This window comes from Ovis aries, chromosome 5 (assembly GCF_016772045.2).
Source record: "Ovis aries strain OAR_USU_Benz2616 breed Rambouillet chromosome 5, ARS-UI_Ramb_v3.0, whole genome shotgun sequence".
NCBI classification, from domain to species: domain Eukaryota; kingdom Metazoa; phylum Chordata; class Mammalia; order Artiodactyla; family Bovidae; genus Ovis; species Ovis aries.
In genome coordinates this window covers 27,754,022-27,768,643 of record NC_056058.1, presented here as the reverse complement: position 1 = coordinate 27,768,643, position 14,622 = coordinate 27,754,022, and the positions used below count along the sequence as shown (strand labels likewise).

The 14,622-nt window shown below is 38.5% G+C and overlaps 1 long non-coding RNA gene across 1 annotated transcript; it reads left to right on the top strand.

The window, feature by feature from the left end:
- The first annotated feature begins 4,498 nt into the window (after positions 1 to 4,498).
- On the top strand, positions 4,499 to 14,184 carry LOC132659816 (uncharacterized). Its single transcript, XR_009600677.1, has 2 exons — positions 4,499 to 4,719; positions 5,240 to 14,184. It is a non-coding gene; the product is annotated as an uncharacterized LOC132659816 (long non-coding RNA).
- The last annotated feature ends 438 nt before the right edge of the window (positions 14,185 to 14,622 follow it).

Genomic DNA, 14,622 nt, shown 5'->3' with positions numbered 1-14,622 from the left:
GCATATTCAAAAGCAGGGACGTTACTTTGCCGACTAAGGTCTGTCTAGTCAAGGCTATGGTTTTTCCAGTGGTCATGTATGGATGTGAGAGTTGGACTGTGAAGAAGGCTGAGTGCTGAAATTGATGCTTTTGAACTGTGGTGTTGGAGAAGACTCTGGAGAGTCCCTTGGACTGCAAGGAGATCCAACCAGTCTTTGGAGAGAATGATGCTGAAGCTGAAACTCCAGTACTTTGGCCACCTCATGCGAAGAGTTGACTCATTGGAAAAGACTCTGATGCTGGGAGGGATTGGGGGCAGTAGGAGAAAGGGATGACCGAGGATGAGATGGCTGGATGGCATCACGGACTCGATGGACATGAGTCTGAGTGAACTCTGGGAGATGGTGATGAACAGGGAGGCCTGGCGTGCTGCGATTCATGGGGTCGCAAAGAGTCAGACACAACTGAGCGACTGAACTGAACTGATAGGGACAAATTTACCTTAGATGAATAAATGAAAATGAAATTGCATTTCTTGTAAGACAAGCCCAGTGATGATGAATTCCCTCAGCTTTGTTTATCCTCCATTTGGAAAGCACAGTTTTGCAGGATGTAGTGTTCTTGTTTTGCAGTGTTTTTTTTTTTTTTTTTCTCTTTCAGTTCTCAGTAAGAGTCTTGGGGCACATGCTCCTCTCTCCTTCCCTGGAGGGAGAGGTGTGCAGCTGTATCAGCTTCTCTCTGTCTGCTGTTCTGCGGGTACTTTGGAGCAGCAGTGTGCTCCCCAGCTCTCTTGTATTGTTCAGCAAACCCCAGGCATCTAGAGATCTAGAGTATAACATGTCCCATCAGTGCTCTGAGGCAGGAGAGAGATGCCAGTCCTCAGGCAGCCCACAGAAAAGATAGAATGCTGGATGTATGTTCCAACTCTCTCTCTCTCTCCAGGGAGAAGTCAAGAATTGTTTTTTTCCACCCCCCCACCCCCTGCATGATCCGCTGAGCTGGGGAATGGTCTATGGGGAGTGAGTGCCTCAAAACAGTGCCTTTGTTCTCACTGACTTCCAGTCTGGTGCTCTTTCTTAACAGTGCTTGGATTAAGGCAAGACAGAAACCAGTCTTTCAGGTAGCCCCCTCCCCCAAAGTCTAAATGTTAGACATGTGTTTCAGTCTTCTCTTTCTCTCACCAGGGAGAAGCTGAGATCTGGGAATCTTCTGATTGTGTCATGTTGAGCAGGGGGAGGAATTACCGTGAGTGCCATGAGTTTTCCTTCCCTCTTTGAGCTTGCCTGCTGTATAGAAGTCTATTAATTGGCTTGTAGGTCTCTCACAAAGGGAATTGGTTCCCGTATTGTTGTTGGGTCAGTGTCTCCCTGAGGGGAAAGAGGGTATCGGACTTCCTGCTCTGCTCTCGATTATTCTTACTCTTGATTCTCTTACTGTTTTGGCTTTGCCTGTTTTTGCACCAGTACATCGCTGTCTTAATTAGAGTAACATATCCAGTAGTGTAAGTTTTCCAATTTTTGTTTTTAATGAAGCCAGAGTTATTATTAATCTTTTAAATTTCCACATAGTGTTTAAGTTAGCTTGTTTCCATGTGTGCACATAGATTACACACACAAGCACACACCTGCTGAGATGTTGTTTGGAATTTCCTTGAATCTTTAGATAAAGCATGAAAACTAACATCCTTACAATTCGAACTCCCAATACGTGAACATACTACATCTCACTGTTTATTTAGCTCTTTATTTAATTTCTCTTAGTAATATTTTGTGGTTTTTACGTAGTTCTCATTAGTATTTTCCAAGCTGTCGGTTGTTTTAAAGATCTTATTATAAATATTTTTTAAATTTAAAATTTTTAATTTAAATTCTATTTCTTATCCATATTTAGGCACGAAATAGATTTTAAATGTTGTGATTATTTGGAATTCATGTATTAGTTCTAATAGTTTATCTGTAGAATTTTTTGGACTTTTTACATACTTATTATACTACCTAGAAAATAACAGTTTTGTTTTTTTCTTCCAATCTTTTTCTTATGTTTTCTTGCCTTACCTTATTGCAATAGCTAGTACAGTGTTATTAGAATTGGTGACAGTAGACATTCATATCTTGTCCTTATTCTTGGATTTAAAGTTTTCATTATTTTACCATTCAGTATAATTTTTTCAGTAGGATTCATAGATACCTTTTTACACAATAAACTGTTCCTATTTATTTATAGTATAGTAGCAATTTTTATCATGAATAGATGCTTAATTTTATAAAGTCATTTTCCTTCATCTACTGAGATGATCATATGATTTTTCAAACTTAATCTTTTTAGTAGTTAATTACATTGATTTTCAGATGTTAAATCAGCCTTCCATTACTAGAACAAACCAGATTTGATCTTGACATATTATCCTTTTCAAATATCTTTGTACTTTGCTAGTATTTTTTATAGTATTTTTACATCTTGAATCCTTACCTTTGGGTCTGCTTCTGGGAAGCCTCATGTCAGACTGAGACTGTATAATATAGGATACATAAAGTTTCAAGTCACAGAGAATCCTGGCCCTGAGTAAAGAAATAGTGTTTTACTTTTGTCACACAACAAAAATTACGGTGCTTAAATGTGATGGAATTAATCCAAGTGCTTTGTGATGCCATCTGGAACCTAGTTTTTTTCTAACTTTTTTTCTTCTCTCCTGTCTTTAGTGTGCCTTTTTCACTACATGGTAGTTATCTCATGCTATCACTTAGAGCAAGGAAAGGAAGAGGAGTGGGCCAGGCTCTCCCTAAGTGAAGATATTTATGTAAGAGGAAGGAAACTCTGAAGCATGTGCCCTATTTTGTTTCTTTGTCCAGAACTGTGTCATATCTGATATCTAAGGAAATCACTGGTAGAGGAAGTGCAATTCCTATGACTCATTGAATCAGTCAGATTCATCTTCTAGGGCTAGAGAGAGAGTCTGAATTTTCCTTGAAATCAGAGATCTATGTGTGCTACAGTGTTTGTGTTCTTTTAGCTGGGAAAAAAATAAGTGAATCATATCTGCTACAAATAGTTCAAGAAATAATAATTTTAGAACTTTGACTACATAAAAACTTCTAAGTTTCTATTCAATGAAGGGAACCATCAGTAAAGTCTACTGACAGAGAATGGGCTGAGAGAAGTTAATCTGAGAACTCAAAAACTGAGAAGGGATAATATCTAGAATAGTTAGTAAATGTTTATTTAAAAAAGAAGAAACTAACAGAACAATGGTTAAAGCAGAGACTATAGATTCCAGCAATTACTCTGGAAAATAGTCTGGAGATACTTAGTTTCATACGTGTAGATCCCAGGACCCATCCACTCCACTCCGTGGGACTTTTAGTTTCTAAGGAGGCCTATATAAGCTTGATTACTTGCAAATGATTTGTAGAACAGGGCATTGTCAAAAACATAGGTATCTATCTCTAGGGGAGCAGATGGGAGAAATGCTGTGATATTCACAGGGGTAACAAAGACAGAGTTATGTGGAGAAATCTTTCAAACGTTGTATTGAGGGGAAAATGTAAGATAACAAAAGACCGCTAACATGATATAGCTGGCAAATTTAAAACATAAACACACAACAAAACAGTACCGCTTTTCAAATATACTTGCATGTTTAGGAAAGGTGCCAAATGTGTTAGAGTAGTTTCTTACAGGTGGAGGAATGGATTAGAAATGGAGATTGAAGATTAGAGGAGAAATAAAGCAAAACAGGGGCCTTACGTGGATAGCTGAATGGCTGTGTCATGAATCTGGAGTCTAGCCAATTCAGTTCTTTGTGTTCTAGTTTATGTGTTTACTTTCTAAGTCCTATTAAGATTCTACTTTGCATGCTAGCTTTTAGTTAAGCATCAGTTCAGTTCAGTTCATTTCAGTCGCTCAGTCATGTCCGACTCTGCGACACCATGAATCACAGCACACCAGGCCTCCCTGTCCATCACCAACTCCCGGAGTTCACTCAGACTCAGGTCCATCGAGTCAATGATGCCATTCAGCCATCTCATCATCTGTCGTCCCCTTCTCCTCCTGCCCCGAATCCCTCCCAGCATCAGGGTCTTTTCCAATGAGTCAACTCTTTGCATGAGGTGGCCAAAGTATTGGAGTTTTAGCTTTAGCATCATTCCTTCCAAAGAACACCCAGGACTGATCGCCTTCAGAATGGACTGGTTTTATCTCTTTGCATACCTACTATTTTAAATATTGGTTGTAAAGAAAATCTACGTAGAGACTTTTGAGTAGTTATTTAATTTGTAGAAACAGTATATACCAATATAAATCCTCATTGTAAACAAATGACTATCTTCTTCCAAATTCACACTTTTAAATTATCAATGGGGATATGTTGTGTTTTCCATTTGGTCTCAATGGCTTTAGTTTGTAAAACACCACAGTCAACTTCATCTGTCATTTTACTCAATGTAAGTTCGATTTTGCTCTCTACTTTCTTACTCCTCTTTAAAAATCAATAGCAAATGTTTTGTTATTGAATAACAAAACTATTCTGGAATAGTGATCAGGTTTTCACTATTTTTTCCATTTTTCATGAGAATGAAGTTCATGAAGAAATTTGAAAGAATTATACCCTGATCCGAAGACATATTATAGCTGAAGATTTGGCTGGTGAATTTAAGTTATGGTTCAAAGCTGACCGCACTAAGTTTATCTGATAGAAAATTCTGAAATTCATTCTTCAGTATGGGAATGGGAAGATTTTTGATGTAAGTTTTCTTTAGGTAAATTTCCCTGTGCCTTATATAAATCTAATTTATTATATTTCTGATGAAATTATGATTTGAGTTTTTAGAATTGATTACTTATTGTGTGCCAAGACATACATATTATTTTATTAATCATGAGTAAGTTTGCCTGACCCATGGAGCTCACCAAGATTCCAGTGATGGTAAGACCAATTAGTTGTTGCTGACTAGGAAATTGCTACTCAAAATGTGATTTCAGTCAATAGAATTACTTGGGAGATTTTCAGACATACCAAAGTTAGGCTCAATGACATACCTAGTGAATAAAAGTTGTATTATAACAAGATGCCCAGGTGATTATTAAGTGCCTTAAGTTTGAGACCTCCTAGTAATCTTTCCTTGGCATCTAGACAGTGATGTCAGGTTGAAGAACAGCTGTTTTAAAATTTAACCTATTTTTACATAGTCATCTTTGCTTTTCTGATTATTTCTATCATTCATCCATTCAATAAGCATTTAGTCAATAATTCCTGTATTTCAGGCTCTAGATCAAATTGCCAACATCTGCTGGATCATTGAAAAAGTGAGAGAGTTCCAGAAAAACATCTATTTCTGCGCTGTTGACTATGCCAAAGCCTTTGACTGTGTGGATCACAATAAACTGTGGAAAATTCTGAAAGAGATGGGAATACCAGACCACCTGACCTGCCTCTTGAGAAACCTGTATGCAGGTCAGGAAGCAACAATTAGAACTGGACATGGAACAATAGACTGGTTCCAAATAGGAAAAGGAGTACGTCAAGGCTGTATATTGTCACCCTGCTTATTTAACTTATATGCAGAGTACATCATGAGAAACTCTGGGCTGGAGGAAGCACAAGCTGGAATCAAGATTGCCGGGAGAAATATCAATAACCTCAGATATGCAGAAGACATCACCCTTATAGCAGAAAGTGAAGAGGAACTAAAGAGCCTCTTGATGAAAGTGAAAGAGGAGAGTGAAAAGTTGACTTAAAGCTCAACATTCAGAAAACGAAGATCATGGCATCTGGCCCCATCACCTCATGGCATATAGATGGGGAAACAGTGAGAGACTTTATTTTTTCTGGACTCCAAAATCACTGCAGATGGTGATTGCAGCCATGAAATTAAAAGAACCTTACTCCTTGGAAGGAAAGTTATGACCAACCTAGACAGCATATTAAAAAGCAGAGACATTACTTTGCCAACAAAGGTCTGTCTAGTCAAGGTTATGGTTTTTCCAGGAGTCATGTACGGATGTGAGTTGGACTATAAAGAAAGCTGAGTACCGAAGAGTTGATGCTTTTGAACTGTGGTGTTGGAGAAGACTCTTGAGAGTCCCTTGGACTTCAAGGAGATCCAACTAGTCCATCCTAAAGGAAATCAGTCCTGAATATTCATTGGAAGGACTGATGCTGATGCTGCAACTCCAATACTTTGGCCACCTGATATGAAGAGCTGACTCATTTGAAAAGACCCTGATGCTGGGAAAGATTGAGGGCAGGAGGAGAAGGGGACGACAGAGGATGAGATGGTTTGATGACATCACCGACTCAATGGACATGAGTTTGGGTGGGCTCTGGGTGTTGATGTTGGACAGGGATGCAGGCTGCAGCTCATGGGGCTGAAAAGAGTTAGACATGACTGAGCGACTGAACTGAACCGAACTGACTGAGAGTATAGAAAAGCAAGTAAGACATGCTAAGGAATTCCTGTGAGGTTTTTTGGAATGCAGAAATAAATGTAGAATTTGGAGTGAAATGTGCTTTTGGTTGTCTGGGAGAAAGTTCCTAGCTCATCAGTCTGACAACGGCCACAGAAGTTATGGAAACAACCTTGTAGAACCTGTTCGGTGGCAAGTCTTGCCCTAGAAACTCTCAGCAAGGATGTCAACCTGAAATTAGGCACTGCTTGCCTGGAGGTAGCTTGGTTTCTGGGCTCCCTGTTGAGCCTGGGCCCATCTAACGCTCTGACTCACAGATGATGGCTGGCACCCAGGCCGACCTTGTCAGCTTCAGGGATGGCTTGTTGGTCAAAGAGCCAGAGAATGAAATTTCCATGACAAGGCTGGGCAGGGTTTATCCAGCATGGGGTATCTTCTATAAACCTGTGTGATCTGATTCAAGTGCTGTGAGCAAAGGTTTTCAGAACTGTGAAGGAATAGAAATGATGGAGTGGATTCTAAGGGAGAACATTGAAAAAACAATGAATCCAGGCCTAGTCCCAAGAGATGGTAGGAAAATTAAGTTCTTTTATATTAAGCTTTATGGCACACCCAAGTCACATCATGTTAGAATTTTTTAAATAGTGTGTATATTGATTACAGAATTCTTGCTTCAGGACTGAGAGTTGAAGAATATCTGATAGCCACTCCTTTTCGTGTGAATTAGCCACATAATGAGCTAGTCTGGGAAGTAGATATGAGACATGTCTAATTAAAGAAACTACCACATCATCCAGGTTCACACACATGGATTTTTTCTTTTTTCCCCTGTACAGTGTCTCTTGCCACAAAGTTGGAAATACTGTTAAGAAAAAGGCAAGGAAAGCAAACTCTAGTTATGGAAAGAAAAACCTCAGCTCTGCTGAGATGAATTTTCTTCTTTCCTTCCCACGCATAATGCATACAGCAGTCTTCTCTGTGTGGTATCATACTGCCAAATGGATGAGGAAGGAAGAAATCACTTGAAGTAGCTGATTATTCATTGGTGGTAATTTGTGAAATGGTACGCGGCTTTAGGTATGGCTTTATCATATTTGTGAGATTTAGTTGCATTACCTGTAAAATGAAGATACTTAGACTACACCAATATTAAATGAAATAGTTTGTTTTGTTTAATTAGAGAGGTTTTTAAAAATTGAAATACAGTTGATTTACAGTGTTGTATTAATTTCTGCTGTACAGGAAAGTGATTCAGTTATAATACATGTGTACTCTCTTTAAATATTATTTTCCATTATGGTTTATCATAGAATATTGAATATAATGCTCTGTGCTATATAGCAGGACCTTGTTGTTACTCCATTCTGTATATAAAAGCTTTACTTGCTAACCCCAACCTCCCGCTCCATTCCCCTCCCAACCTCTCTCCCTTTGCAGCCACCAGTCTGTTCTTTATTTCTGCAAGACTATTTCTGTTTCATAGATAGGTTCATTTGTGTCCTATTTTAGATTCCACACGTAAATGATATCATAAGGTATTTGTCTTTCTCCTTCTGACTCAGCTCACTTAGTATGATAATCTTTAGGTCCAGGCATGTTGCTGAAAATGAGATTATTTCATTGTTTTCTATGGCTGCGAAATAATCCATTGTATATGGACTACATCTTCTTTATCCATTCTTGTGTCAGTGGACATTTAGGTTGTTTCCATTCCTTGACTATAGATTAGATCTGATAGACAGAGTGCCTGAAGAACTATGGATGGAGGTTTGTGACACTGTAGAGGAGGCAGGGATCAAGACCATCCTCAAGGAAAAGAAATGCAAAAAGACAAAATGATTGTCTGAGGAGGCCTTATAAATAGCTATGAAAAGAAGAGAAATGAAAGGCAAAGGAGAAAAAGAAAGATATACCCTTTTGAATGCAGAGTTCCAAAGAATAGCAAGGAGTGATAAGAAAGCCTTTCTCAGTGATCAGTACAAAGAAATAGAGGAAAACAATAGAATGGGAAAGACTAGAGAACTCTTCAAGAAAATTAGAGATACCAAGGGAACATTTCATGCAAAGATGGGCACAATAAAGGACAGAAATTGTATAGACTTAACAGAAGCAGAAGATATTAAGAAGAGGTAGCAAGAATACACAGAACTGTACAAAAAAGATCTTCATGACCCAGATAATCACAATGGTGTGATCACCAACCTAGAGCCAGACATCTTGGAATGTGAAGTCAAGTGGGCCTTAGGAAGCATCACTATGAACAAAGCTAGTGGAGGTGATGGAATTCCAGTTGAGCTATTTCAAATCCTAAAAGATGATGCTGTGAAAGGGCTGTACTCAATATGCCAGCAAATTTGGAAAACTCAGTGGTGGCCACGGCACTGGAAAAGGTCAGCTTTCATTCCAATACCAAAGAAAGGCAATGCCAAAGAATGCTCCAACTACTGCACAATTGCACTTATCTCACACGCTAGTAAAGTAAAGCTTAAAATTCTCCAAGTGAGGCTTCAACAGTACATGAACCGTGAACTTCCAGATGTTCAAGCTGGTTTTAGGAAAGGCAGAGGAACCAGAGATCAAATTGCCAACATCCGCTGGATCATTAAAAAAGCAAGAGAGTTCCAGAAAAACATCTACTTCTGCTTTGTTAACTATGCCAAAGCCTTTGACTGTATGGATCACAATAAATTGTGGAAAATTGTGAAAGAGATGGGAATACCAGACCATCTGACCTGCCTCTTGAGAAACCTGTATGCAGGTCAGGAAGCAACAGTTAGAACTGGACATGGAACAACAGACTAGTTCCAAATAGGAAAAGGAGTACGTCAAGGCTGTATATTGTCATCCCGCTTATTTAACTTCTCTGCAGAGTACATCATGAGAAACGCTGGGCTGGAGGAAGCACAAGCTGGAATCAAGATTGCCAGGAGAAATATCAATAACCTCAGATATGCAGATGGCACCACCCTTATGGCAGAAAGTGAAGAAGAACTAAAGAGCCTCTTGATGAAAGTGAAAGAGGATAGTGAAAAGCTGGCTTAAAGCTCAACATTCAGAAAACTAAGATCATGGCATCTGGTCCCATCACTTCATGGCGAATAAATAGGGAAACAATGGAAACGGTGAGAGGCTTTATTGTTTCGGGCTCCAAAATCACTGCAGATAGTGACTGCAGCCATGAAATTAAAAGACGCTTGCCCCTTAGAAGAAAAGTTATGGCCAACCTGGACAGCCTATTAAAAAGCAGAGACATTACTTTACCAACAAAGGTCCATCTAGTCAAAGCTATGGTTTTTCCAGGAGTCATGTATGGATGTGAGAGTTGGACTATAAAGAAAGAGGAGCGCTGAAGAATTGATGCTTTTGAACAGTGGTGTTGGAGAAGACTCTTGAAAGTCCCTTGGACTGCAAGGAGATCCAACCAGACCATCCTAAAGGAAATCAGTCCTGAATCTTCATTGGAAGGATTGATGCTAAAGTGGAAACTCCAATACTTTGGCCACCTGGTGCAAAGAACTGACTCATTTGAAAAGATCCTGATGCTGGGAAAGATTGAAGGCAGGAGGAGAAGGGGATGAGAGGATGAGATGGCTGGATAGCATCACTGACTCAATGGACATGAGTTTGAACAAACTCCGGGAGTTGGTGATGGACAGGAAGGCCTGGTGTGCTACAGTCCATGGGGTCGTAAAGAATCAGACACTACTGAGCAACTGAACTGAACTGATGCCTTGACTGTTGTGAATAGTGCTACTATGAACATAAGAGTGCATGTATCTTTTTGAATTATAGTTTTGTTAATTAGGGCAGTTTTGGAATATGGAAAGCATTCAGTAAGTTCTAGCTATTATAGTAGGGTCAAAGGAAAAGTTTACACCTAGGAACTAAAGTAAGATAATGGAATGGGAAAACCCTGAACTCACCTCTTTGCATGTATGTAACAAACATAAAGCTACATATGAAACAATTTCCTCTGGTAAGAACCTGAAAACTAGCTCCACAACAAAGGATAAAAGATACACACTGAAATGGATAGAAGGGGCAGGGATAGGCTATCACCAAAAAGCCCCAACCCTGGCATGGTGACTGACAACTGGTAAAGAGGGAAGGGTCTTTTAATAATAAAAGACCGCCTCCCTGAGGAGCAAGGGGTTGTACTCCACATTTGGGTCTAGTTACCATATCACAATACAAATTTAATACAGTGTTGTTTTATATGGCTCTCCTTATCTGTCAGAGATGAGTCCACTAAGTTCTTTTTTCTTTTGGGTCATTCATATATGTATAAATCACTTAGTTTTCTAACACTTAGGAAAAGCATCTTTTTTTACCCCCTGAAACTCCAACCCTGTAATAGATTTACCCCCAGCACAGTCTCTCTTTGAGGAGGAAAGATCTTACTTGGTTTGCTTCACAAAGTGGCTGGCCTCCCTTTGCAGAAGGGAAGCAGAGGCAAATATTCTGTAACTGAATTATCCAACCTCCTAAAATACAGCCATTGTGCTTTCTTAAACCTATTTGATCCCGCTCATCTCTGTTCCCATATGATTTTCTTACATTTAGTGTATTCATTATTGCAGCATGGGAAAGGGAGCTGGGTCATGAAAGAAGAACATGAAAGACTATGCAGAACAGAGTTGAAATTATAATGTTTGTTCTAAAAAATGTGGGAACACCTTTTTGGAAATACAATATATGTTTTTCAATGGGCAGTTTTTCCATCCTAGGCTGAGGCCCACTCTCTGTGTAATCGATAACCTTTAGCGCCTGCTTTCCTACAACAAAGAGTTGCTTTTTCTGTGCCAGAAGTTAGGGCTCCAAAAATGATAAGTATGAAATTTTTTTTGGTGTTTTGTTAGGGACATAGTACGATATCAAAGAGATGGAAATAACAAAACACATTTGTCAAAGTTCAGATTTATCCGTCCCAAGAACTTGCATATCTTAATGACATAGATGATGTCTGATGCTTTCTTGCTTGTTGCAGCATTTAGCAACCTGGTTCTATTGTCTTGATTTGTCATGTGGGTTATTTTGATGTGTGGAAATCATCTAGAGGAAAAAGTTCTGCCATACATAGGGGATGCTCTGATTTTCTAATTGCTTACTAATTACGTGTTCTGAAAATCCTGGGAATGTACAACAGGTTTTTTTTGTTTTTGTTTTTGTTTTTGCTGGGGTTTTGTTTTGCTCCCTTTTGCTTACTTGTGATATTGCTTTTCTGATGCTTAAATTTTATGTTAGGTCTCTTTAGCATGTTTGACATCAATACCATGAAATTTGAAGCCAAACTTGGCTAAGTAAAAGCACATGAAGAATTGGAGTTATGATCTTGGCAATTTAAACAAAGGAAAATTTGCTTTAACCTTTGAAAGGAAACGTTGGTTTCAAGGACACACGATTATTTCTGCCTAGTTATGTGTATTGCTTTTTGTCCCTCTTGTTAAATCTCCATTTTAGGGGTTGACCTGCACTCATTCTGGCTTTCTGGCATTGTATTCATGTTTAATGAACTCTTAATGGAATAAAATTGCAAGGCATAGAGTGAAATAAAAGATTGTGGGTTAGACTAGCAGTCTGGGTAATACGTAATCAGAATTTCAGGTATCTGTTAATCACCAAGTGGGAACAGATCTGTTTAGCATACAACTAAATTTAGTTTACAGTACTTTGATGGATTTACTGTCATCTGGAAAAGAAATTTTTGCTTGGAACTTTGTCTTTTCTACTGAATACTGACATGCTCTGGGCTGCTATGCAAGTATTTGAGGATTAGTCCTTCAGTGGTATTTTACTTATTTAACATTCACATATGATATTACATCTGAAAGCTAGAAATAAATAACCAAAAGTTTAATAAATAACCAAATTGAGCAATAGCACCTAGCATTTTTATTGTTATATAATTTATAGGGTGTACAATATAATGATATATAAGTTTTAAAATTTCTGCTTCGTTTATATTACTGTAGATTATTGGCTGTATTCCTTGTGTTGTCCAATATATTCTTATAGCTTATTTTATACCTAGTAGTTTGTACCTCTTAATCCCTTACCCATATATTGTTCTTCCCCGCTTCCATCTTGCTATTGGTGACTACTCGAGTTCTCTATATTTATGAATCTGCTTCTTTTTTGTTACATTCACTAATTGGTTGTGTTTTTAGATTGCACATATAAGTGATATTGTGCAACATTAGTCTTTTTCTGTCTTACTTTGTGTGGATCACAACAAACTATGGAAAATTATTAAAGACTTGGGAATACCAGACAACCTGACCTGACTCCTGAGATATCTGTATGCAGGTCAAGAAGCAACAGTTGGAGAACTGGACATGGAGCAACAGACTGGTTCCAAATTGGGAATGGAGTACGTCAAGGCTGTATATTCTCACCCTGCTCATTTAACTTATATGCAGAGTACATCATGAGAAACGTTGGGCTGGAGGAAGCACAGGCTGGAATCAAGATTGCCGGGAGAAATATCAATAACCTCAGATATGCAGATGACACCACCCTTATGGCAGAAAGTGAAGAAGAACTAAAGAGCCTCTTGATGAAAGTGAAAGAAGAGAGTGAAAAGTTGGCTTAAAACTCAACATTCAGAAAACTAAGATCATGGTATCTGGTCCCATCACTTCATGGCATATAGATGGGGAAACAGTGGAGACAGTGAGAGACTTTATTTTTGGAGGACTCCAAAATCACTACAGATGGTGACTGCAGCCATGAAATTAAAAGATGCTTGCTCCTTGGAAGAAAAGCTATGAAAAACCTTGACAGTGTATTAAAAAGCAGAGACATTACTTTGCCAGCAAAGGTCTGTCTAGTCAAAGCTATGGTTTTTCCAGTAGTCATGTATGGATGTGAGAGTTGGACTATAAAGGAAGCTGAGCATGGAAGAACTGATGCTTTTGAACTGTGATGTTGGAGAAGACTCTTGAGAGTCCCTTGGACTGCAAGGAGATCCAACCAGTCCATCCTAAAGGAAACCAGTCCTGAATATTCATTGGAAGGACTGATGTTGAAGCTGAAACTGCAATACTTTGGCCACTTGATGTAAAAAACTGACTCATTTGAAAAGACCCTGACATTGGGAAAGATTGAAGGTGAGAGGATAAGGGGATGACAGAGGATGGGATGGTTGGACGGCATCACCGACTCAATGGACATGAGTTTGAGTAAGCTCCAGGAGCTGGTGAAGGACAGGGAAGCCTGGCGTGCTGCAGTTTATGTGGTAGCAAAGAGTCATTCGCAACTGGGAGACTGAACTGAACTGAACTGTCTTACTTATTTCACTTAGCAGTATGCTCTCCAAATCCATCCATTTTGAGGCAAATGGCAACATCTTTCTTTTTAATGACTGAATAATATTTCATTGTATCTTGTACTTTTCATAGGAACATCTTTCAGATTTTCCTGTGAGGCCTCTACACTACCACTTAAAATAAGGAGGCTTCTGTTTTCTAAGATGTCAATTAGGAAGGTCCAGATTTCTGGTTGATAAGAGAATTCTTGCAGTTGAATACATTGACTACAAGGAGTTTCATAACAAAAGAGACCTGAAGTGTGAAAGCTGTAGGGGAGTAAAGTAATAGGAATAAAAAAGAAAGCAAATGTGAACTCAAAAACACATGTGACTGGAATGAGTACATAAACTGATATTCATCATGATTATTCTGAATTTACCAAGAAAAATCCAATTATGATTGCTATCTTTTGATTAAGAACATGAAATCCATTTTGGAGAATTTGCCAACCAAATAAATAAGTAAATAATTAAAAACCTTTTGATATGCAAACCTTTTGATATATTCTCCTTTATCAGCAAAACTTAGCTACCTGAGCAATTTTTTCTTCTTAAGAAGGAGAATGAAAACTATAACTCATGAGCTGTATTTGATCTACAGATGTGTGGATTCATTGGAATGGAAGCTTTGAGTTTGTCACTCAATCCAGCTGTAGCCCAGGCCTGTGCCAATGGGTAAGAAGACTGCTTTAGGATCACACCTAAAAAGAGGAATACAAGTTTTCTATATATTCTCAAACAAATAGCTAAATAAAAAGCCATACCACCCCAATTCCTTTCCTCATTCAGTTAGCTAGAATTTCATTTTCTATAAAAGCTAAGAAAAAGTATTGGGTTTTGCTTTCAGCTTTATTTAAGGCATTTTCTCAAAACTAAAGTATGTATACCTTCAAGTGTATAAAACGAGTAATGGAAACTAACTAAAACAGTT